The sequence below is a fragment of the Stigmatopora nigra genome, chromosome 12 (genome assembly GCF_051989575.1).
Source record: "Stigmatopora nigra isolate UIUO_SnigA chromosome 12, RoL_Snig_1.1, whole genome shotgun sequence".
NCBI lineage: Eukaryota > Metazoa > Chordata > Actinopteri > Syngnathiformes > Syngnathidae > Stigmatopora > Stigmatopora nigra.
Window position 1 is genome coordinate 5,227,130 of NC_135519.1, and position 23,172 is coordinate 5,250,301.

At 40.3% G+C, this 23,172-nt stretch overlaps 1 long non-coding RNA gene across 1 annotated transcript in view; it reads left to right on the top strand.

Moving 5' to 3' along the window:
• The window catches only part of LOC144205523 (uncharacterized), a 118,825-nt gene that overhangs the window by 83,519 nt on the left and 12,134 nt on the right, over window positions 1-23,172 (top strand). Inside the window, exon 9 of the long non-coding RNA XR_013328115.1 lies at window positions 13,368-13,503. This is a non-coding gene — a long non-coding RNA (uncharacterized LOC144205523). The remainder of the gene's footprint in view (window positions 1-13,367; window positions 13,504-23,172) is intronic.

Consider the following 23,172-nt stretch of genomic DNA (forward strand, 5'->3'; position numbering starts at 1 on the left):
ATTATTTATTAAACCATTTATAATGGTTTTCCCTTAGCAGTTGTAACAGAATCCTGGATTTGTGGGAATTTTTTCCCCGGTCTTCCAGAAAAACATGTGCAAAGTGAGAGGTCACTAATGTTGGAACAGAAAGAGGGCCTGGCTCGTCACCTCACTCTGGTTCCTTCCAAATGTGTTGGGTGGGCTAAAGCTATTTTTTTCCCACATTAAACACTAAGGTTTTAATCACAAGCAAAGAATAAACACTATATCTTAATGTAATCGTACAATAAACTACAATGGACATATAGGCACTTGATAATGTCACATATTGACAGATTTTTTTGATAACCTAATACAGATTGGACATCTAATGTTAAACTAATTGAAATTTACAGCAGAATGGTGAAATGGACAATGCCTCTGAACCAGTTAAATGTCTCCATTGTTACATTATACACCAGCAAAAAACTCCTACAGTTCTTGGAGTGGCGTATATTGTACACATAAGGCTCACAACTATAACTTTATGGTACCTATTCCGTGTCAAGCATATTTGTCTTGTGCATTCTGAATTTTGTTTGACAGTATGAATCACCTGCAGGCACTCTTATAGCAATATCGTCTTGTATTCTGTCTCATCGTGAGCAACTTGTCACTTTTTTTTTCTTTTCTAGTCAAATGTTTTCATGTCTAGACATTGCACAAAAATAGAAACAGTGAATGGATTTGGCTGTGTTGTCAGCTATATCCTGTCCTCAGGATCATTGTACTTTTTTTCATGAGTGAAACAAGGCCTCTTCCGTCCTGTGACTTCACAGTTCAATTGACCTGTCAGCTAGACTGGGAATGTTGATATAGCAATAAGGATGGCTTTGATAATGCCGTGATATGAGTTGACTAAATGCTGGGTAATTCATGACTCTTGTATTGTACTTTCCTTGGCACACTAGTTCAAATTAAAATAAGTCAAAGGGAGGTTTTGCTGGGAGTAAACTGCTATTTACTAAAATACTAAATATAAATTTCACATGCTTCCAGTGGCTACTAATGAAAGGAAGGATGTTTAATTAGCATAGGACTCACCTCCTGTTTTATTTTTCTATAACAAACAACACTTTTGCGGATGACCAACATATAGTCTCAACTTTTCTGTAATGTTCTCCTACATTGAGGCGGTTGCAAGAAAAGCTTTAAGAGGCAAGCACGTGCCAGTGATGACATCATTTCAACTGCAATGGCAGAATGTTAAGAAGGGTGACATGACAATATGATTTCTGCTTGTTAATGTGTAAACGCCCTATTTAAATTGGGAATACTGGCTGTGAACGCTCCCTTTTCAACGCCACTGACATTGAATCCATTTTTACCGGGATGGCTGGCTGCAATTATTTGCTGCTATACTCTCCCAATCAAATTGATTGGTCATTTAATGAGTGTCCTAAAAAAGGGTTAAACCACAGTTGGGATTGACGTTTATGACTTCTATTTTATGTAGCGTCAGTTTTAAACCTACTTTGGGCCAAATTAGCCCACCAGGCCAATTTATATTTCAGCACTGGCTGCAGATAAAGACAAGAGTCTTTGTGTCTATGACAGATGGAATGTAACCGAGGATTAACTGGGCTTCAAATGGCCTCATGCAGCTCAATAATGACCTTCCATGATTGCAGTTTGTTTGAGACTCACATTACAAAACAGTTATGAACTCGTTTAAATCATCATCCATCCGGTCTAGACGTATCTTTGTGGCTCAAAGAGGCCTCACACCTAAAACATCTCCCACCGCAATCAAGGCTTCTCTCGAAGGTGCCCAAGGCGGTTAACGGCCAAGTTAAATCAGCTTCCTATACTTTACGTATTTATTGGTGGGAGAAAACGTTTCCCACCCTTTTTTGCGTACATTTCAGCCAAATTCTCCTGTCCTCACTCTACAGTCTCAAACAGAAGAGGGCTTCAAGGAGAGGCAACTCCAAGTCAGACAGGGCTGAAAGAAACGTATTGTGAGGTCACATTCTTTGCAAATGTAAGCAGGAGCCAAGTCAGTAGCTGGCGGAATTACCCCCATGAATCATGCCCATTGTGATGTCTACCCAGGATGAGAACATGGAAAAGAATTAGGTACGGCAAAGGCTTATCAGTTTCCCATTCGGACCCTGGCGCGAGCAGGCCGGACCTTCAGCAGCCCCGAATGTGGAAATCCTCCATAGCCATGTGTTGTTACTTAAGGGTGTGATGCAGCCAAGTTACTGCGCACTTTTCCATCCACGCCCGTCCTCCTGCCTGTGTACTTCCTTCCCTCCTATTTTACCCGAGATCTTTGTGGTAGGTCTCAAAGTTCAAGCAATATTAGGTTGCACCTCTTGAAACATGTCAGACTGTGTGGTGAAATTTAACAAATGGAAAGAATAGGCAAATGTAACATTTTTCTTAGAGAGTTTTTTTTTCATCTCACTGGGATTGATCAAAAGTAGATCTAGATTTCTAGAGTTTGTTTTTGGCCCTAAATTTTGCATCTCGTTTTCCCCCAACATCCAGGATAAATGAGTGACCGGAATTGGGTGAACAAAAACCTCATTGTCGTTGTTCCGGCCGGTTTATTCAGGCCATCTTTGAAGACATCACTTTGTACTGCTTATCAAAAGGGAAAATTGTGGAGGTGCTTACAACTTCTCATCTAGCGCTTTAATGACTGTAAATTCATCCAACTACTTCAATTGAATTTTAAGATAAATGCATGAAAATCACCAGCTTGGCTTAGTCTATTTTCTCTGCCCACAGACTTTGGACATTGAATATTAGCTCATTATTATGTAACATTTTTGGATAGATGGATTTGTATGCATTTAAAGAATGATTCTGGCAGACTGAGAAAGAAAGGAAAGACGGTGTTGTGGGAAATGGCACCTCAGCACGTTCAACTTGACTGAGAGTTTAACAACTGAGTGAAATAGGCCGTAAGACTTTACGCCCGTGACGTTTCCATCGACGACAAGTGGGACAGGGCAGGGTTTAGGATGGAGTCAACCACCCATTGAAACCCCTCCTTCCAGGCCTCTTTGCCTGGGAAGGCCAGCCTGGGTGCGGCTGGCATGGAGCTGTGAGGGCCCTCATAAGGGCATGACACAAGCACTGACTGCATACATCCGGGGAGTGAAGTCTTTGTCATAACACAGCTCTAGGCAAAACAAAATAAACAGGAGAGAGGAAGAAAGACAAGGGTGGGGAGCGATAAGAGCAGAGAGGAAGCCACGGAGAGAATAGCGGTCGATGGGGAATGGCGGGGAAGTCAGGATCCGAAGCAAGAGCTCGCCCAAGTTGATTACCATTGAGGAAGCCCCAACTCCATTAGCCCAAACAACAACCAGGTGTTGCCGTGGCGGTAGTGTTTTTTTTCTCACTGAGGTGTAAACGACCTGCTCCTTTTCAAGCGCCAACGCGGGAGGCCGGGAAGCCGGCCAGACAAGCGCCATGTCTCTTTGGGCAATTCGTCTCAATCGTTTGGTTCTATCAGGGATCCTGTTCCTTTACAGATACTTTCCCTCATATTAGACAATGCCCTAGAACACTCACGTTCTCATGTCTGTTGCATGTGGGTGTCTCCCCTAGTCTGAACTGTTATGGTTCGCTTTCTATAACCAAGCCAAGAATGAGGGGGGGTCGCTAGAACATGTTTTCTTCCTTGTGAGTTTAATGAGGAGTGGGAAGAAAGAATCTGTGGTAGAAAAAAAGTCTAGGGGTTTTTCAAAAGAGTCACTGAGGATTTATTTGACGGAAGAAAAAAAAGGGGAAAGTCAGGAGACTCTCTGGCGTTGGAGATAGCTATATTACCTTATTATGTTACCTCTCCCCACATCCACAGAAGAGGCATTTCACCACAGCTGGCTACTGTCTCTCAGTAATGACCACTAGACTGAAAATTAGTGCCAGTAGTCAAGACCAACCCCTTTACTTATTGGTTCTGGACTCAAGGCACATTATCGGGCTGTGAGCCAATCAGGTCAAAAGCTGCATGAAATGTTTCTCTCTGAGCAATGGAGTCCATCCAACTGGACGTGAGTAAGTCTTGAACAAGGTTTTCCAAAAATCTTCTAAAATTCCATTGAAACTATTATTTGTTATTGTTCCAACCTAAATATTTGTGCAGCTCAATTTCACTTTTTGTTAGTTGAATGTAAAAAGAAATGTTATACTCTGACATCCCATTGTACATTAATGTACCCCTTTTATTTTGAAAGGGGAATGTTGCCTGAAATCTGGTTTGATAGTACCATGCACACAACATCAGAAAATTTCACCAGTCTTTATAGCTTGTTGGCAAAGAGGAAAAGTATAGAGATTTGCCTGTTGTGACATGCATAGGAAAGTGTCTTATGGCCCAGGACTCTTCTTTTGTGTAGTTTAGAAAATCATGTTTGTTCTGCGTATTGACTCTACTGAACAGAGGAAGATGAATAAATTATTTCATATTCACTCTTTATTTTCGCTACAGGCCAAAGCTCTGGTACTTAGTGCAGGATTGATGACTGTGTACTCAGGTGAACCCACACAGTGAGGTGGTGCTTAATCTCTGCGCCTTTTGTTGCCCTCGTGGCTTCTGTATCACTTTGTGCAAGTCAAAACAAGAATTCCAGTCCACTAATGATCCTTAAGAGCCTCCTCGTTTTCTTTCATCTGGATCTCTGCATTCTAAACTGCAGCTTTGTATTGTGTTTTGTGATCATTTCTCCTTTTGCCACCAGTTTTGCTTTAACGCTGAAATATAAGTTGAAGTGACCTGGTTCATGTGTCGTCTTGTGTCAATTCTCAACAAGGCCGCATGTAAAACATCCACTCAGCAGCCACACAAACCGTACAGGAAGCAGCATTGGGGATAAACCAGGCGGAAAAGCCACTCATCTACGAAATGACCATCCGATGTGGTATGCTGACATGATATGGGTCGATGCGGTGGTGACGTGCATTCATCTAAGAGCATCTTGAGGATTTTGGTCATAAAACACACTGACAAGAGTAGAAAGCCAAAGCTCTGATCCTAAACTTCTATAATGACTGGTTGTGTGTGATCCATAGAGAGTGATGGCGTTGCTGTTTGCAGTGTTTAAGTCTGTGATCCTCATGCCCTATACTGCTGCCTTGCGGAGTACAATGTCTCACATTGTGGGAAGGGAAGAGACTCTGGAATCTCTCCAGATTCATTATCAGTACCACGCAGGCGTTCCAGTGAGGGTGTACCCAGATTTATGTGTGCAGTGACTGAAGTATAGCATGCAGGTGAAAGTAGTAAATGGCTCAGAACTAGGCGTGTGCTTGTATTTCAGTCTGTACATGCCACTGATTAAACATTGGATAATTGTATTTTTTAAGTTCTTCATGCTGAGGATTTGTATGTCTCTGCTGCACGCACTCGAGGTTCTAGGGGTTGGAAAGGTGGTGCAGGTCATGTTGGGCTCCTCAGCGTTTGATCGTGACAGTTAAAAAAAATATTGAATTGAATTTAATTGAATTGTGTATTTATTTTTTTGGTATTTTTATTGCTTGGTTGGCAGGAAAGGTTTAATACCAAATATCAAAATACAATAAATGTTTAACTTATCGTGTGGCCATGGTATTTATTGGTCTAAACATAAATATAGGTGGCAGATCAGTATTGGCAATATATGAAAACGTAATATCAGAAGTAAATAGAAAAAAACGTATTGGTACATCCCTAGTTCTGTGAAAAACACATTTTCTGCACATCGCTAAGTGTTCTTTTACTATATATTATATTATTAAGTTCTGAAGAAAAAGCCAATTTCTTTATTGAATCTTAGTATTTTTGCTGTTTAGTAGATTTGATGAGCGAAGAGCAAATGCTACTGTACTTTGGATCACGGCCATATTCTGACCAAATACTCCAGGCGACAGTTCATTCCAATGACATGCTAAAAACACCATACTTTAATTGATGTGGCGAAACCATTTGAAGACTAAAATGCAAAAAGGAAAAAGAAAGAATGTGTTATTTCTGCATTCAGTGGGTGCATTCCTTTTACTTTCCAAAAAGCTAAATTCCCCAGCCTGAAGCACATGAATGTGATAGGCAGTGGAATGCACCCGTGCATGAGTACCACATAACCCATAATCAAAGCCATGTGTTTCATGATGCACTGTATATTTGAAAGAACATGCAAGACAACAATTCAAGATATTTGATTAACACCCCACATCGATGTACTCTCTGTGGTGTACACTTAAAAATTAAGTTATCAACGTGTTCATGAGGGTTGTTTCAATAACCGTCTTACCATCAAGTTAACTGTAGTCCAAAGGAATACAACATCATTAGCTGACTGTCTCATGGAGCTCTGAAAACAAGAGGTTTACAGTGTTGTCGCTATGATCCTGGCCTGGTACCTGCATCCGACATCTCCAAGAAAACTTTTTAAAAGTTGTACTTGTTTGGTTGCCACAGAGATTTAAGCTCTCAACATCTTGCTATCTAGTCTTTGATACTGGGCTGGAAGAGGATGCACTGATGCTTCTAAGCATGAGGAAATACCTAAAGACATAACAGTCATTTGAATGGTTCTACCAACAATATGGGCACTGAGTCATGTTGTGTGTTTTCCCCGGCCGGGACTTAGAAGGCACCTGTGATCCATCAGACCTCCATTAGAGTCTAAAACGATCACATTCAGGATCCTGCTCAAACATCCTGTTTCTACCGTACATGTGTGCTGCCAAGCTATGTTTTGTTTTAATCAGTTTGCCTGTAATCATGATGGGACGAGAGATGTGGGTAAAACAACTTCCTGTTTCTCTTTCTTAGTCTTGACCCCCCTGATCCTTTGGCTTGGCTGAGTCATAGCTTGGTAGCGCCCTTACATGTGTGAAGATGAGGGGAAGTGAGATCACTGGTGGGGACCCTATTGGGATCAAATCACTGTATGTTAATTAATCACAGAGTGGGGCCTTCCCAGGAGCCAGCAGCCTTTACAAGTGTTGGTTTTTGACATCCGACATCCATTTATAGTCCGCTCTTAGAGTGAATCCTAATTTTAAAGCCAGTGGATTTATCCATTTGAAAACTTAAAATGTAATCACATCAGAACGGTATATTTACAATGAGCTGGAATCCAAATTCACATTTGTACATGTTTCAGTTAGTATGATTCAACTTATTTTTCCCTCTATGCTAATGAGTTAACGTTTTACAAATAACACAGAACTGGTAATTCAATAATCAAAAGTATTTCTCTGTAAAGCATCCAGAATTTCCTTTTTCCAGTCATCATCTATTTAAACACACAACAAACATTGAGTGAACTATGAGACAACATCTGATGGGCAGCGCATTAAAGCTTTGCATCATGTCATGTGTCATCTTTTAAAGCAGTTGGCATAGCACCATGTTGATGTAATATGGCAGTCATTATTTAGCCACAGCCCCTGCCATGTTAGGAAGACTCTCAAATGTCATTTCTGATCAGCTTTGTTGAAAACCACACTGTCTACAAAAGCAAATTTGTCACAATTGCAGCATCGCGCCAAATTGACTCCAGAAATATTAATTACTCCTTTTCATTGGCCCTTGGTAAAGCAGAAATAATCGGATGTACTGTAGTCCAAGTATTCATTGGCTATGTGGGAAATTTTACTGTTAACATACAGAGAATCAACATCCATATAAATTGTGTACGTCACAAAAAATGCTGACACTTATGGTGCTCTATCTTTGCAAATATCTTGTCATGTTTCTTTTGAACTCTAGTTGATCAGTTTGAGGGCAGATGGCTTCTTGCAACTGTGCAGCTGTCAAAACCCCGGCAACCTCAAACATGTGCTCTGTTTTCAAAATTACATGAATAGATTGTTACATGTTTCTAACAGAAGACATGAGTTTTCAAAAAATAGGTGTTAGTCATCTGCAAGTTCATAGTTGTTCTGTTCATCTGTATGATTTATATCTTTCGCTGTAATTAATGCTTAGCTTTGCCTACAAGGTGTTCATTTTTGGGGGTGTCAACTAAAGCAGTATTAGTAATGTCTGAGCATATTTTAGCTAAGCATAACATAGATGTCAAGGTGGTAACTTAAAGTTCTGCAGTCTGGTATTTGCAACATTGGGGGAAAATTCCATTTGGAAAGTAAGTTATCCTATTTTCCCGATAGTTTTCTTAACACTCATACCATAGAATAACTCAAGGCTAAAATCAATTTTTTTTTCAATCAAACAGCCATAGATTTGACATTAATTACATCAGTTTGTGAGATATTTATAATTACTGCAAGACAGTGGAATACTTGCATATGTGTCTACATCCTGAGAGTATGTGAAAAATATAACTAATCCCTAATATCCAGAGGGCAGGGAAGGGAGTACTCTCATACACATCCGGAAAATACCTTTCTGTTGTGATGGGGCAAAAGATTGGACTACTGAGGCCGCAACACGCAAATGTGGTGCACTTATGAATTAATGCAAATTGCAACCATATGAAGCCAATGGCAGACAAATAAAGAGAAAATAGATGATGACTGCAAGGTCTACTGTAATTAGAAGCAGTGGCCTTGTTGGAAATACCTCACTGAATTGATTAGATAGCTTTTGTCTTCAATGTAACAAATCCTTTATGGAAATGTATTTGGCAAATACTCTTTTTCTATTATTCAGACATACTTTTTTGTCAACACGTTTCTTTTAGTGGTCTTCTATAAATAGAAGCCTTTTTTTATGATGACTGGATATGGTTTTCGGGCCAAATATGTTCTTACAGCAGCAAGTCATACATGTTACTAAAGCATTGTATTATAAGCCAGACATTTAGGTTTGTTTAACAAGCAAATGTCACTTAGCTTTTTCTAGTATTCCACTCAAATACACTTGAGAACACTCAAAACATGTTGTAATTAGTCTTATTCCAGATTCTCTCACAAAAGCAAAGAAGTGAAGGGGAATTTTGCCTTGTTTTTCCTTCAAAATAGGAAAAAAATAAATAAACCCAACCACTTCTAAAGGCCCGCTCCCATTTGCACATACAGCTAAGCTTTCGGTCTGCTTTTAATATTGTACCAGAGCAGCTGGCAAGCTACAACACACACCTGGGTAAACACACAGCACTGGTCCTGTTCACTTTTGCTCTCAGCGTCCAATAGCTAAACACTGTCTTTAATCTTACCCTGTTCTGTCTCACAACTCTTGTTGAACCACTGATCAGTCACATGGCCACTGGCACTGTACTCTCATACGTACTGCCATGCAATTTGCATTACCTCAAGAGGCTGACAGGCAATAGCCGTCAAGCAGAACTCTGTTTGTATCGCTCCTGATGATGTCAGCCTCTGCTTTTTTCCCACCCCCTCACTGTTCCGCACCCCCTCACCATGTACAGTATGCCAACCCAGACAGCCGATTTATACCACGCTCCCGACCACATTTTTCAACACGCATGGGCTGCCAAGGGCAGGAAATACCCTATTGATGTCCCACCTGAAGATGGTGTAAGCTGCCCTCACCCACGCCTTCATCACCAATTTATTCCATATTACTGGAAACTTCTGCTAGTGTGCTGTCCCTCAACTTAACCCTTTGCCAGTAAAGTTACATAAAGTAAAACTTCCTCCCATAAATAAAGACATGAAACCTTACTTTGCTACTTTGCTCCCTCCCAAGGTTTACCCAACTGCTACACTTTTTTTTACAAGGTTTATCTTTTGTAAACTCACCTTAAATGGTTAGGTATTAGTCTTGCAATCGTGTTTTACATTGGATTGAGTTTCCACCGATCTCCTCGTGGTCACCTCTAGTGTTCTTTCAAAGGTTTAGATTAAAAGAACTTTATTTGGGACAATGCATCAATTTAAGGCAGTGTGTTTGTTTGGGTTGTGCACGGGGGACATGTTTACATGTACAGCAGCACCTTGATCCGGACTTTAATGGAGAAGCTGTAATTCCAAATCTCAAGACTTCCTTTAGTAGTTTTATACCCACCACAGTCACGAGTGACGCAATGGTTTGGAAAATTGAGGCAATTAATTGCCTATTTAGGCAGCGAGAGTGCTCTCAAAATACAAGTTTGGACCACAGTGAACTCCCAAATTTCTAAAGTATACTGTCACTCCACGTCGGCCCACAAGCCAAGTTGCATCTGTCAGGCTTCAGCACCACTGGAGGTAATGGATCCTCACTTTATCCCAACAAGTCTCCATGTAAAGCAATCCCCATGGCAACCCACCCACCTTTCTCTCTTCCTTCATATGGCCTTGATGAGATCCAGACTTAGTGTGCAAGCATATTAAAATGGCCCAACAGTGTCAGCAGGAGAGCTAAATGGAAGGTAGTGAAATCTTTTGAACCTTTGTTACATTACAAAAGTTCTAAACACATCCAGCTGAGTCCAAAGTTCAGGGAAAACATAAAAGCCTTTTCCTATGTTAACTTGGAGGATGATAATAGGCGAACAGCACTAAAACTACTAAGACAGTCCACAATCAAAGGCCCAGAGGAAGGACTCCCTGCACCTCTCACCAGCTACTAATGGCCTATGTGTGTCACACAAAACTAATCTGACAGTCGTTATATCTCCTCTTTTTTTGGGTGCCTGGTGATTAAACTCCATTAACGATGGGTTAATTAGAATACAAAAGACGTAGAATGCCTATAATTACAGCTTGCTAGGTCACCCTGAAAGCAAAGTGATGGTTGGCTGCTTACATGTATGACTTTGTGAGCGCCAGACTTCTTTTACAAGTGTCCAACTTTCTGCTGACATCGACAACTATTTCACTTCTGGCTACAGTGAAGACGAGCGGCAATTCTGCGTGAGTCTTTACTATTGTGTATGTACGCTTAGAGCTATGTGTTGGCCGCACAGACTCCTCTGCGGCATTCTAACCACACACACGATAAATACGAGCTCGCGGTGAGGCCGTGGTGCCCCGGGAATGCTCACATGTGGGCTGGTGGCCCTCACCACCGTTGACGAGGGAGTTAGGTGGCTTTTGGTCAGCAAGATTCCTGGTGGAGAAAGCTACATGACACCGTGGTTATCCACGCAAGCTTTCTTTTTGGTGCAATACTTTGACTGAAGTGTATTATTTGTTTACTCCCCACACTCACAAAGCAACCAATCACACTATTGTTTACGGGCTGACAGATCTCACTGAGGAGACAAAAAATGCACTGAAATAGCAGCAACTGAAACAAACATGGAATGGCATGGCAGACGGCAACATTTCTCAGATAAATTATAACTGTGCGAATGTCTTTGGATATTTATTTATAAAACAATAAAACAGCCTCCGCTAGGCCAAAGTTAACTCCGATAAAACTATCTTGGACCACAGAGCAGATTTTGGAAATTAAAAGGACAAGCATGGAAGTTTAGGAATTTCAGTTTGATGCCAAGAAAAATATGAGATAAGATCATTGCTCCCTGGACTGCATGTTTATTTTCTTAAATAAACATTAAATATCAGAGAGCTGTCTTAATACGCAATGACTGATTTATATGTTCCTTCGACATTTCATCATATATTGATAATTGATTGTGGCCCAACAAGAATCTCAGGAACTGGCATATCGTGGGACAGTTATTCTGTGTATGTGGCCCTTTGTGTTTGTCTTATTTACACTCTTGGGAAGTTTTATTCTTTTGTAAGGTTGTCAGACAGAGAAGCTAGTTAGTGTTTCCTATTGCACCATTTTGAGAATCACTGCCCTAAATATAATGAACTACATAAATTAAAATATTCACAGGCAAGCCGACTAAAGTTTTAGCTTCCCTCTTGCTCAATTTCAGAGTTATAAGAAAAGATACTGGCAAGAGTAACAAAGGGTGGAAAAACTTAAACCAGATTGTAAAAACTTCAGAGCAACAATGTTGCCTTTCTATACACTTAATGAATAATTCAACAGGATTGGGTTTGAATGTCTAGATTCAAAGTAATTTCCCAAGTGATAATTCTCTTGGTTATTTCAGACAATTCTATTCTCTTAAATGTTTGTTTGAGGACGGCCCATTTCTGTTCCAGAATGACTATGCCCAAGTGAACAAACAAGGTCCACAAGGGTATGCTTGGAAATGAATCAAGAGACATTCCCAGGACCAAAGACTGAAAGAATATTTAGCTGTGTTTGAACTTCCTGTTGTTGTAATGGCAACGTGTCCAATGGTGTGTTTTCTGGACGACGCACAAGTAAAAGAAAAACAAAAAATGTGATTAATGTTGCAGTGTTTATAACATCCATTATTTTAATCCCACTCTCATGGGCTGATAAAAATCACATAACTATGCCAAATTATTGATGTGGATTCATTCGTCATCATGGAAAGGTTTGGAAATAATGCTTATCCCTTAGATGGATGTGCTGAATCAGAAATCGTTAAAGACTGGCATGAACTCACACGTTTGGACTGGAATGTGAGAGTCTTTGACAGTAATTCATAAAACTAACAAAAAAACAGTCACCAGAGTGATTCAATTGAGTCACTTATGTTGTGGTCTCGCCATTAAAATCCCAAGAAAACGTCAATCGCTTTCCAAAAGACTGCGTGTAAATCATGAGACCATGAAACAGTTTCCCTTCCACACATCCGTCACTGGAGACTAATCTGTTGTCTCCCATAACTTCATGGCTGACAAGGGTCATTCGCCTAAGGCACCGTCAGAGACTCTATCCCCCTCACTGGACAGATGTAGTGGCATAAGGGGGTAGTGGTGGGGGGTTCCGGATGCCCCCTCTCCGCCGTGCTGACCTCTCTCTCTCTCCCAGTCTCTGAGAAAGGGTCTCAAGGTTGAGGGGGTCCTGGGGACTGGACACATTGCAGCATTAATTAGACACTCAGTTACCACTGAGCCTAATGTTTGCCCCCATACACTCGCCCCGATGTTAACTCCTTCCTGACAGGCAGGGAAAGTAATGTAGCCTTTGTGGCTCGTTTACCCGCCGACTGTCTCGCTGAAGGACTGTCATTTAATGTTTCATTGCCACATTGCTGTACATTCAGATCGAATGCTGGGGCTGCCGTTAGTGGGTATTTGCAATAATGAATCATTATTTTTGCTTACATTAAACAAAATGCTCTTCCATCGATGTTGGTGCTTCCCAATGAAAAGTCATTGCATGTTTGTTTTTTTTCAAATCCATGTTAGCCAATGAGTAAGAGGCTCTAAAAAAATACTTTGGCCAATCCTAATTCAAACCACCTCTAAAGGACAATTAAAAGTAATGTCGACTAATTTGAACATTTAGTATTTGCTTAATCATGGTGTGAAGTTTTGGTTAACAGGCACGAATACTTCATCCCATCAGAGAATTGTGTGGTCATTTTACACAAACAAAATGACTTTTTAGTGCATTTTCTAACATAGACCAATATCCTCTCCACACCCATCACTAGGGATGACTAAAAAGGCCAAGGAAGAAGAAAGCCAGTGGCCGCCGACAGGATATCCCTCTGGGTGGACGGCAGAACAATCGTCCGAGAGAGTGCGAGAGCAGAGAAGGAAGCTTACACTACCTCCGTCGGATTCAAGGTGGGCTGCATGCACATGTCGTTTAGTCTATGCGAGATTACTTCCCCTAAAATTTACTAGGTATGGTTCCCAAAGCACTTTTAGCAAAACCTGTAATCAGAGGTGTCTCTGCCCCTTTCTTAAGTAATGGAAGTCAGCTGATAGTTGTAATCCAATAGGAGAGGACTTAGTATATTAAGACTCGGCTTTCATTTGATTAATTCATAGCCTACAGGACGTGTGAGATAGAAAGGTAATCGCAGCACGAGATCATGACCCTGAATTTCTAAACAATAACCATCTGTAGTGAGCCATGTCAAGTTCTCCTTTTTTCCTCTCTGATTTCATCTCTTCCATGAGATCATATATTACAATCCACCTATGCACACATCAACACACCTGGAACTGCCCTCCTGCATCGGCATCCAACCAGCCATGTACTAAAAATATGTCATGACATGTATGCTGTTGAAAATAGATTCCTAGAGCCAGAGGCACATATCCGAATAACACCTGTGGTAAAGCTCAGCCTCTCTGACCTGCCTGAATGGCACATATATGAGGGTCCTCACGTGCCTTTCCTTTGACAACATTCTATAATTTGGCAGTTACTACTGTATAATCATCTTAGCTTCAGTGATTCCATTTCCATTATGGATTTAATGAAGATAATCACCATTGTTGAAAGCATACCTATACATTTTGTACACTCAAATTAGACATTTCAAAGGAAGGAAGAGTGGGATTAAACATGTCTCCAGGCTGTACAGAATTTATGAGAGAAAAGTGCTTATATCCAGATTTGTTCTTTGACAATTTGTCCAACAAAGATAGACGATAAATGCATCAAAAGTTCTATCTGAAAGGAAAAGACCCCAAAAATGTCATCACTCTCATAACTTTACCTCCCCTGAATATTTAGGTCAAATAAGACAGTTGTTATGACGTTATCGCAAAATTATTTTTTATGAGCTCAGTGACCTTTGAACTCATTAACCCTCAAATTCCATTACCTCTTGCATTTTATGGAAGGTGATCATTCAAGGTCAGCCAGATAAATGAATTCTTTTCAATGGAATTATCGAATTCACATTAAATTTAATGTCTCCCAAATCCGTGTTAGGTAAAAACTGGTTTTAACTTCAACAAAGAAAGTTTATTCAGTTCTCCAAAACGGCAGCCTGTGGTAACATCCTTTTTGGAAGGAGTCACTCTTCCGTTTTGGCACGTCCCCTCTAAAGATGATTAAAATTCCCGTTAAAAACATCTTGAACTTTGGCAAGGTAAATCATATCGTAAAATTGCAAAGTCTATGAATGCCAATGCAGCCGCTTCACCAAGCAACTAGTTTTCTTCTTACAAGTATTTATTGTAATTGTTGAATATATTAAAATAAGAACGAAGCACGATCACAGGTAACAGAATAACCCAATCCTTTTTGGTTTAGAAAATGTGTTATCCCTCATAGTCACTTCAAGGCAAACCCTTTTCTGAAATAACAGAGCCTATGAGCGACCTCTGAAAGCTTTCCATTGACCTTTTACTGAACAGGATGACTGACCTGTGAAGGATACGGGGTCTGCTTAGCTATTACCTTGGCTCGGACCTATGTTTATCCTTACAGGGGTGTGTCAGGACGAGAGTGTAGAACTCAAATTCTTTAAGAGAACAGGGGGGGGGGGGGTGCACACTGCCCCTTGGCAAGATTTTAATGTCAAGTGCAGAAGGACTTTTGAACAATGCAACAAAAACAGTCGTGCTAGTGAAAAATGTCCCACATTTGCTGGCCTCAAAGAGATTACAAACACCAGATTTCCAGTCTACTTTGTTTTCTAGCCAAACCAATAGTACCACAAATAGCTCTGCACATAATATCTTATCACAATTATAGTCATCATTTTTTTTTATCTTTATTATTTTAACATGATGGCGATTAGAAATGTTTCCTTATTTATGGTAGAACAATGAACAATAAGGAGTCATGTTTCATGGCCTGTGACTCTCAAATACCGTGTCCACTGCAAAGCAAGCCTATAGTTTTTAATTACACACCCCCAATGGTCCCCAACCAACCAGAGAACTTTGACACAGGTGGTGGGGATGAAGTGCAAATCTCTCATTCTAAAAAGAACCAACAGAGGACAAGAAAAACTCAGCCATATTTGTTTGGAATGTAATCTGGTTACAGATGTGACGCCAGACTAACAACGTCTGTGCTTTGTCGACCACAAAAGAAGCCAAGCCCTTCAACAGAAATCAACACTAATTGTTATGTTGCTGAACCAAAGAATACAGTTAGAGGGCTGTTGTTCAACATTTGTTTTTAATACCCATTTGTCTGTGAATACAGAAGTTCGAGAAAAAAGTTCTTTAAAAAAAATGTCTTCAATGTTAGAAATCGAATGAATAGCTCATTGGCTTTTTTTTTTTGTTATGGTGTGCTCGGCATTTCCCTGGGTGGCCCCATATTCCCATTGGGGGGTCCTGGGGTGCACAATACTGTATTATGCATATGTCCCCCACCCCCACACACTTTACACTCCTATACATTCCATTATGTGTTTTGGGGATTGGTGTGGTGGGGCCCACACAGCAAGACATGAAATGGAGTATAATGTTAAGAGAAACATTTTGGATTTTCATCACATGTTTACCACTATAGACAACAACAAAAAGAAGATTGCAATGTAACGTTCCCCTTGTAGATTTTTCGGCTTGGATAAGAATATCATAGGAATCATATGTTTGGCTAAACTATTTTGCAATTTTACTTCTAAAATTTGGCCGAGATTACAGAAAAAGTAGACTAGTGCATGGACTGCTTGCATGTGAGCACTTTCCATTTTCGTCATTAGCCTGGATGAACAGAGCGCTATTGAAACAGAGAAGACTCCTTCAGAACTGACCCCTTAAATGGTGGCCATGCCCTTTAACCTCTCCACCATCTTGTCACAGGAGCACACTTTGAGACGCACACAGAGAAAACATACTTCTTGGACTCATTAGAGATTAGCATTCATTGGAAAATGGAAATGTAATAAGTGGTTAAAGATTGTCGTCAGGAAGTATTTCCTCTTCATCAATCCATGTAATAGGATCCCTCGTAACTGATATATTTTCAATTCAAATTATACACATTTTAGTCCCTTTTTATAGGTGGCATTGGTTTCTCTGTGGATTTTTTATTCACTATACAAGTGAAATATATTAAACTCTTCCCAAAATATGAGGCCTCATATTGCAGACAGTGTAATTATATGGTTTGATTGATTTTGAAGAGTTGAAGTGAGAATGTTGCACCCATTTACAGTTCTCAATTTGTCATGGTTACTGCGTTTGCCTTCCTGGAATTTACATTGTTTTTTTTTCCTCGCTAAAGCGTTTTGTGTTCCGATCACCACATTTTGAATTGGAATGTCTTCATGTGTGCATAAACTTGGTAAAGAACTAAAGCATAGAGAAAACATATTTTTAAACAGGAATGGGAGTGGATGTTTTAAATACTGTGTCATGTGTATTCAGACACCATCTTAAAGTTAGCACAAGACAGTTTGAAAGGAAATGTTTTGGTCTTCCACACCCTCCTGTCATTTGTCTTAACCAAACCCACCCCAAAAAAAAAACCTTAAATATGACAAGATTTTTTTTTTTAATCCTTTTTTTGTCATGCATTCATGTGCTTGTTTTTTGCAAGTGGAAAAGCAGCACGCTTTGTGGAATCCAGTCAGCCCACGCACTGTGTCAGGACACTTGATTCCAATTAGATATTTTTCTTTGCTGTCTTGTTCTGGCCTGTCTGGGCCTCCTGCTTTCATCCTTCCCTCAGCCCTCCCTTGCTGTTGAACTCTCCCCACCTCTCTTCCCCCTTGCTTGCGTCCTCCTGTTTGCAGCCCATGGCAATATGTCGTTTTTTGGACTACCTTGCTGGCTTGTTTAACACAGCGTTAAACAAACATTACCACTATATATCGCTATTAAAAGTAGCTCTAGGGGCCTTTGCATTGCACAAACAAGAGAATATTAACTTTGGTCGGCTGTACGCTGTCGCAGTCCTCCCACACACTCACTAATGATAGCCTTGCCATCGAGTGTGTACAATATATTTCCCCCACAATACATTGGCCACATGTAATTTCTCATCCAAATTACTGTGATTAAAACATTCCACCAATCTTTTATGTTTTTCTTGCTTCGTATGCGGTTGTCTCTTATTTCTTGTTATTAGTCTAGCAGATTTGTGTCCTATGCTCCTGAGATTAATACTGACACAGACACAATGCAGTAAAACTATGTTTTATGGTGTATATCTAATAATAGAATTGTAGCTTGATTTTAGCATAAATGAGAGAAAAGCTCAATTCCTCTTTTCTTGCGGGACCTGACAGATGATTTAGTAGGCGTCTCTTTTTAACCTAAACGCTTCCAAGCAGGGGGTTCCTCTGCAGCGTCCAGCTTGTCACTCTGCAAGTGAGGCCTCAAGTTTCCACCAGAAAAGCTTATTGTGCGTGCCAGCAGAATTCTTCATGTAGATGTACAGTTCTGGAAAATTATTGTTTCTTTATATTTGCTTTTTTTTACAGTTTGTAATTTCACAGTGAGCCATGATATAAGTCAAATTTGTAATGTAGTGCCCTCAATCTTATAAATGTTGGGCTGTAGGGGTGGGGGTAGATGGAGAGGGTGCAATTGAGTTTGCTATTGAGCTGGCAAGCTGGAGTTTCATTGGATGTAATTGCTTGATGGTGAGTTAAATGGATTTCTATTGGAAAGGTTGAACCTTAGTGTCATTTGTGGTCACAGGCTATCAATTAATGCCCCTGGTTAGGATTTGTCTGCAGATGGGCCTGCTTCCATAACAAGCTCAGTTTAAGACTGATTCTCAAGGGACCGATTAGTACCAGAATTGCATTCCTACTTGCTTCATTATAGAAATGACTTATTGCTTACAATCTAGAATGTGGAGATATGGATGAAAACTTAGTCCATGGCAGAGGAGCAAATGCATTCACTAAATCGATATAAAAAAGAAAAATCATCAGATTGCCTCCACACTAAAATCGCATCCACCTCATCTGCAAGATGAAAATCAATGTTGTACATTGATTAAATGGAGATGACAGATGGACTTGTACGGTTATGTTCAGATGACCATATTTGGCTTGGGATTCAATATGTTCTAAAGCAAACTCATCATCGTTATCAAATTAATCAATTATGTTTGAGTAAACTACTGAGATTAACCAAAGACAAATTAGAAACTCATGTCTTGTAAATTAACTCACACAGAAGACTAACAAAATAAAGTAATGCAATCAATTCTCTGAAAATTATGGTTAAACAGCTGCCACTCAGTACAAATCTTTTTTTGTGTGTACAATAATCAATTTAACATGGTTTGTACTGTTTTCCAGCTGTTTTATTGTCCTGTTTAATTGAATTTCCATCAAAACTTGAAATAGCCAAGGAAATGGATTGACTTTACAATTCACGCTCAACCAATATTTTATTTACTGTGCACTGTAATTGATTGAAAACGGTTGTTTGTACATTTGATTCAGTCAATATTTTGCGTACCACTAGAGGGATCCTGCGTACCACTGGTAGTACTTGTACCACACTTTGAGAACTACTGTTTTAGGCCAGGGGTCCTTCAAATTATAAAGTGAAAAACTGGTAGGAATGGCTAAAATGGTAGCATTGATTGACATGTGGCCAGGCAAAGTTGGGACCACACAGGGTAATCCTTCACAGCTCTTCAAGGGCAAAAGCGCGCATGCATGAAAGATGGCCACTGCAGAAGAAGCCCAGCCTGGCCCCCCCTTTTTCCTCTTAAAAAGCACTCGCTCTCCTTGAGTGTCTCCAGAGTGGGACAGATGCAACAAGGCAAGCCGACCTTCTCGAAGGGGTCAAGGGAAAACACAAGGACGGTTGGCGAGTGGGGGCGTTGTTGACCTAAGTGGAGGTATGCATCACTCAGTGAAGATGATGCCACCTTGGTGTACATATACACAGGCCTGAACGTGAAAACACAATCTTTCACAGAGGACGATGGAGGACAGAATGAATGAATGAATGAGCCTTGGATGTCTGCATTTCACAAGATAACCAAAGACAAGTGTGCTCTGTCCAATGCTAAAGGACATTTTTACGGCATTTTAAAGATGTCTGTCAAATCTGAAGGAGAGATTGTTCAAACTCCTTCCAGTTTCAATGCAGTGATGGGGCCCTCCAATTTGACAATTGCCACATTATCCGTCTGCCTTTTCCAGCACCTCCCTCCGCCGTCTCCACCGTTCTGTCTCCGTATCCAATACCCTACTCCAGCAACTGTATAAATTCAGATTATGAAAGAAATATCCTAGTCTGTCTGGCAATTAAATGGACTTATGTGTGGCTTTCCAAGGCAGCCAGCCAAGCTCCCATAGGCACCAGTCCCAGTCAAATCTAATTCTACAAGCGTCTGTGGTAATGTCTTTGTCTGTGGTAATGCGTTTTTATCAGAAGGGAATGTGTCACTTTGGATTGAAATATCCCTTTCCTCTCACGCTTCCTGAATCCTAGCAGTAGAACAAAGGCATGAAGGATTTATTTCCCACTTGCACATCCAAACAAGATTAGGCCTTTCAAAGTCATCAGACATTTGTGAGAAACACATTTCTTTTTATTTTATTCTCAAGTTTTATTACCCTCTGACATGAAGCATTAAATCTACCATCTCATCATTGAGTGATGAGTTTGTGCAAAGCCATAAAAATCCATTCATTTAACATCCATACATGTTTATTTTGGATATTAATGTCATTGAACGCATCACAAGGCCTCGTGACTTTATTTCCAGGAGACTTCACGTCAGAGTCATCCTTACCCCGTTTCAGCCAAAAATGAAGGTTTCTGGCAGCGAGCACAACACACACAAACATTCACACCCATACATCATTGCCCTTAGATGTGAGCCAAGACCCGTGGCAGAACCTGGAATCCCGCCAGGAGAGCGGATTTCGAATGTGGAGCCCGGCCTTGCATCAACCAAAACGTATAAACCACTTTAAACACATTCTTTCACATATTTAACACAGCAGCTCAACAGCTGAGGTCTCCCGAATTCTGTTGAACTAGTTGGGGTCACTGTGCAGAGGTCTGATACAAAATAGGGGGCTGAGGGATTAAGCTATTACCTTAACCACAGGAAGTGGGTGAAATATGATACTTGGTCATTTCACTCAATCTCCTGAGCGGAGCTATTCATAATGCTATTTTTCCGACAAATGCTATTTATTTTTGTTTTTCAAACATTCCAATGCTTTCTGGATCCTTCAGAATTTGAAACCTCATTCAAGGCATTCATATTTGAGAATTCTACTTCATGGTTTGAATAAATCCAAAGTCGCACTTCTCATATGCAAGGGTGTTAATCTTAACATATACTGCAAAACAGCTGCAATGTGCATGAGGGGAACATCCAATAACAGTATTATGGGCTTTCAATCTGTTGTAATCGGTTTGTTTCAATCAGTGGGGAGAAGTTGGTTGTTATAGTGATACTTGTTGATAAAACAAAAACATTGTCTGAATTGTATAGTTTTACCAGTTTTAAGACCATTTTCATAAAGTAATTGCTAAAAAAATATAAACATGCACCCTCCCAACAAGCTTGGCAACCATGTAATCCATTGTCTCTGAATAAAGACGCATTTAGAGACAGATGTGCGATAAATGTACTATTGCAGGAAGACATGAAATTACCACCCAGGTTAGCACATAATGCTCTCCCAGTCCTGACTCAAACAGGTTCTCTTGAGTGTTAGGATGATGAGTCACTCACAAAAACAAAAGTACAAAGAGAACACTTTTTAAGGAAACACTCCCTGAGGCTGACAATTTAAAATTACAAAGGTAAGCACATACCCGGTGGCCAGAGTTTTTTCCAAACTAAAAATCATTCACATACACAGCTGCTACTGTAGATGTACTATAGATAGTGACTGGACAATAGTGTTCCAAGAGCAACTGTTTGATGGTGATCCTTTGGGCAATTACCGTATTTTCCAGACTACTACAAGTCACACTTTATAGTTTGGCTGGGCCTGCGATTAATACTCAGGTGCAACTTGTGTGTCTTTCTCTCAGACCACCGGCAGCCTGTTGTTGTCTTTTTAGGCTATAGTTGCCTGGAAAAACTGTGGTGCTAATTGGGTGCTACCAATTACGTTTTTTTGGCTGATTAAAGGCAGAAATTTTACTTGTTACAGTATTCAAAGAACGCCAAGACCCTAGTGATGAAAGAAAGTACATTAAAGTACACACCACAATCTAAACACAACACCTTATTTGCAGGACTAATTTGCCCTATTTAAGCACATCTGATAAACAGCTGGTCTAAATGTGAGGTCTGACAACGCTTTAGTAAATGTGTCAAATTGGAAACTGATTCTCCTGAAGGCACACAGAGGGCAGGATTCACTTCTTATTTTTCAACCAGTCCAAAGATCTAAGGAGGCCCGACAGCGTTCCTCCTTTCTATGATACTATAAATGTATGTACTTAACAGTACATTTACTGCATACCCTAGTCAGACAGGGGGGGCAACCAAGTGTAGTAACCTTGATGTTAAGGAAAAGGACCTTTTTGTAGGCGCCACAGAAAATACCGTTGGAATATTGAAAGTCCCTTTGGTGATGTTGTACTGGTTATTATAAGAGAAGATAACACAAGGGAGCATGTGGAAAGAATCACAACCAGATTCGAACACACGCATGTGCAGGCCCACACACTTCCCATCAAAAACATTATACTTTGTATGAAATTTGACTAACGTGATATGTTGAAATGGGACATTTGCATCTTTGATATGTTGCCAATATTGGTGAATTCATTCACGTGTTTGAGAGAAATGGGAAATGTCGCATTATGTGGTTGGAAGAAGAGAAGAATCGGAGTAAAGCACCGTAGTCTCATTCTTTCTTGATGTGCTCAGTCTAGAGGAGAGCCTCACACTTCCGCAAGCAGGGCAATAAGTAATCTCCGTGCCTCAGGCTAATGGGAGGGGGGGCTTTGACCTGACGAGGATAAAAGTGATATGTGTGTGCCCTGGAGTGTGAATGCATGGTGGTTTATACATTGTGGGAGTCATCAAAATGTGCAGCGTTTATCCGCAATTTCCATAGAATCCATTATAGGTTTAGACCTTAAAAAAAGTCTAATATTTCACACTAGTGAACTATTATCCAAATTGTAATTGTACAAATTGTAATTGTAAGTACGCATACATATTGTATATCCATTTTTGTTTTCACATAATGCAGAGACTGTTTGTATGGATAGCCAAATACTCTACGGTAATTTGCTCATGATCCATTGTTGCCATACACAGACGGCTCAATCTCACTTTTCAAGGGGGCATGCTTTGAGTTCCAGAGGGGTGCACATGAAAGCGTAGTAGAGTATAAAAGAGTGCCCAAGGATACACTGCAGCGTTCAATGTGAGGACAATTTAGCCCTGATGGAAAACCTGGATCAAAGGCCTGGCCTTCATAATTGCACATTCCGCAACAAACACTACGGCATTTGAAGAGCAGGCCAGACCTCCGGACTCCTGAGACATGTTCCTTTGCACGGCGGAGCTACATATCAGCCTTGTTCCTTTCACCTTGCAGTCTTCTCAATGTCTCTCCATGTCTTTCCACAAGATTA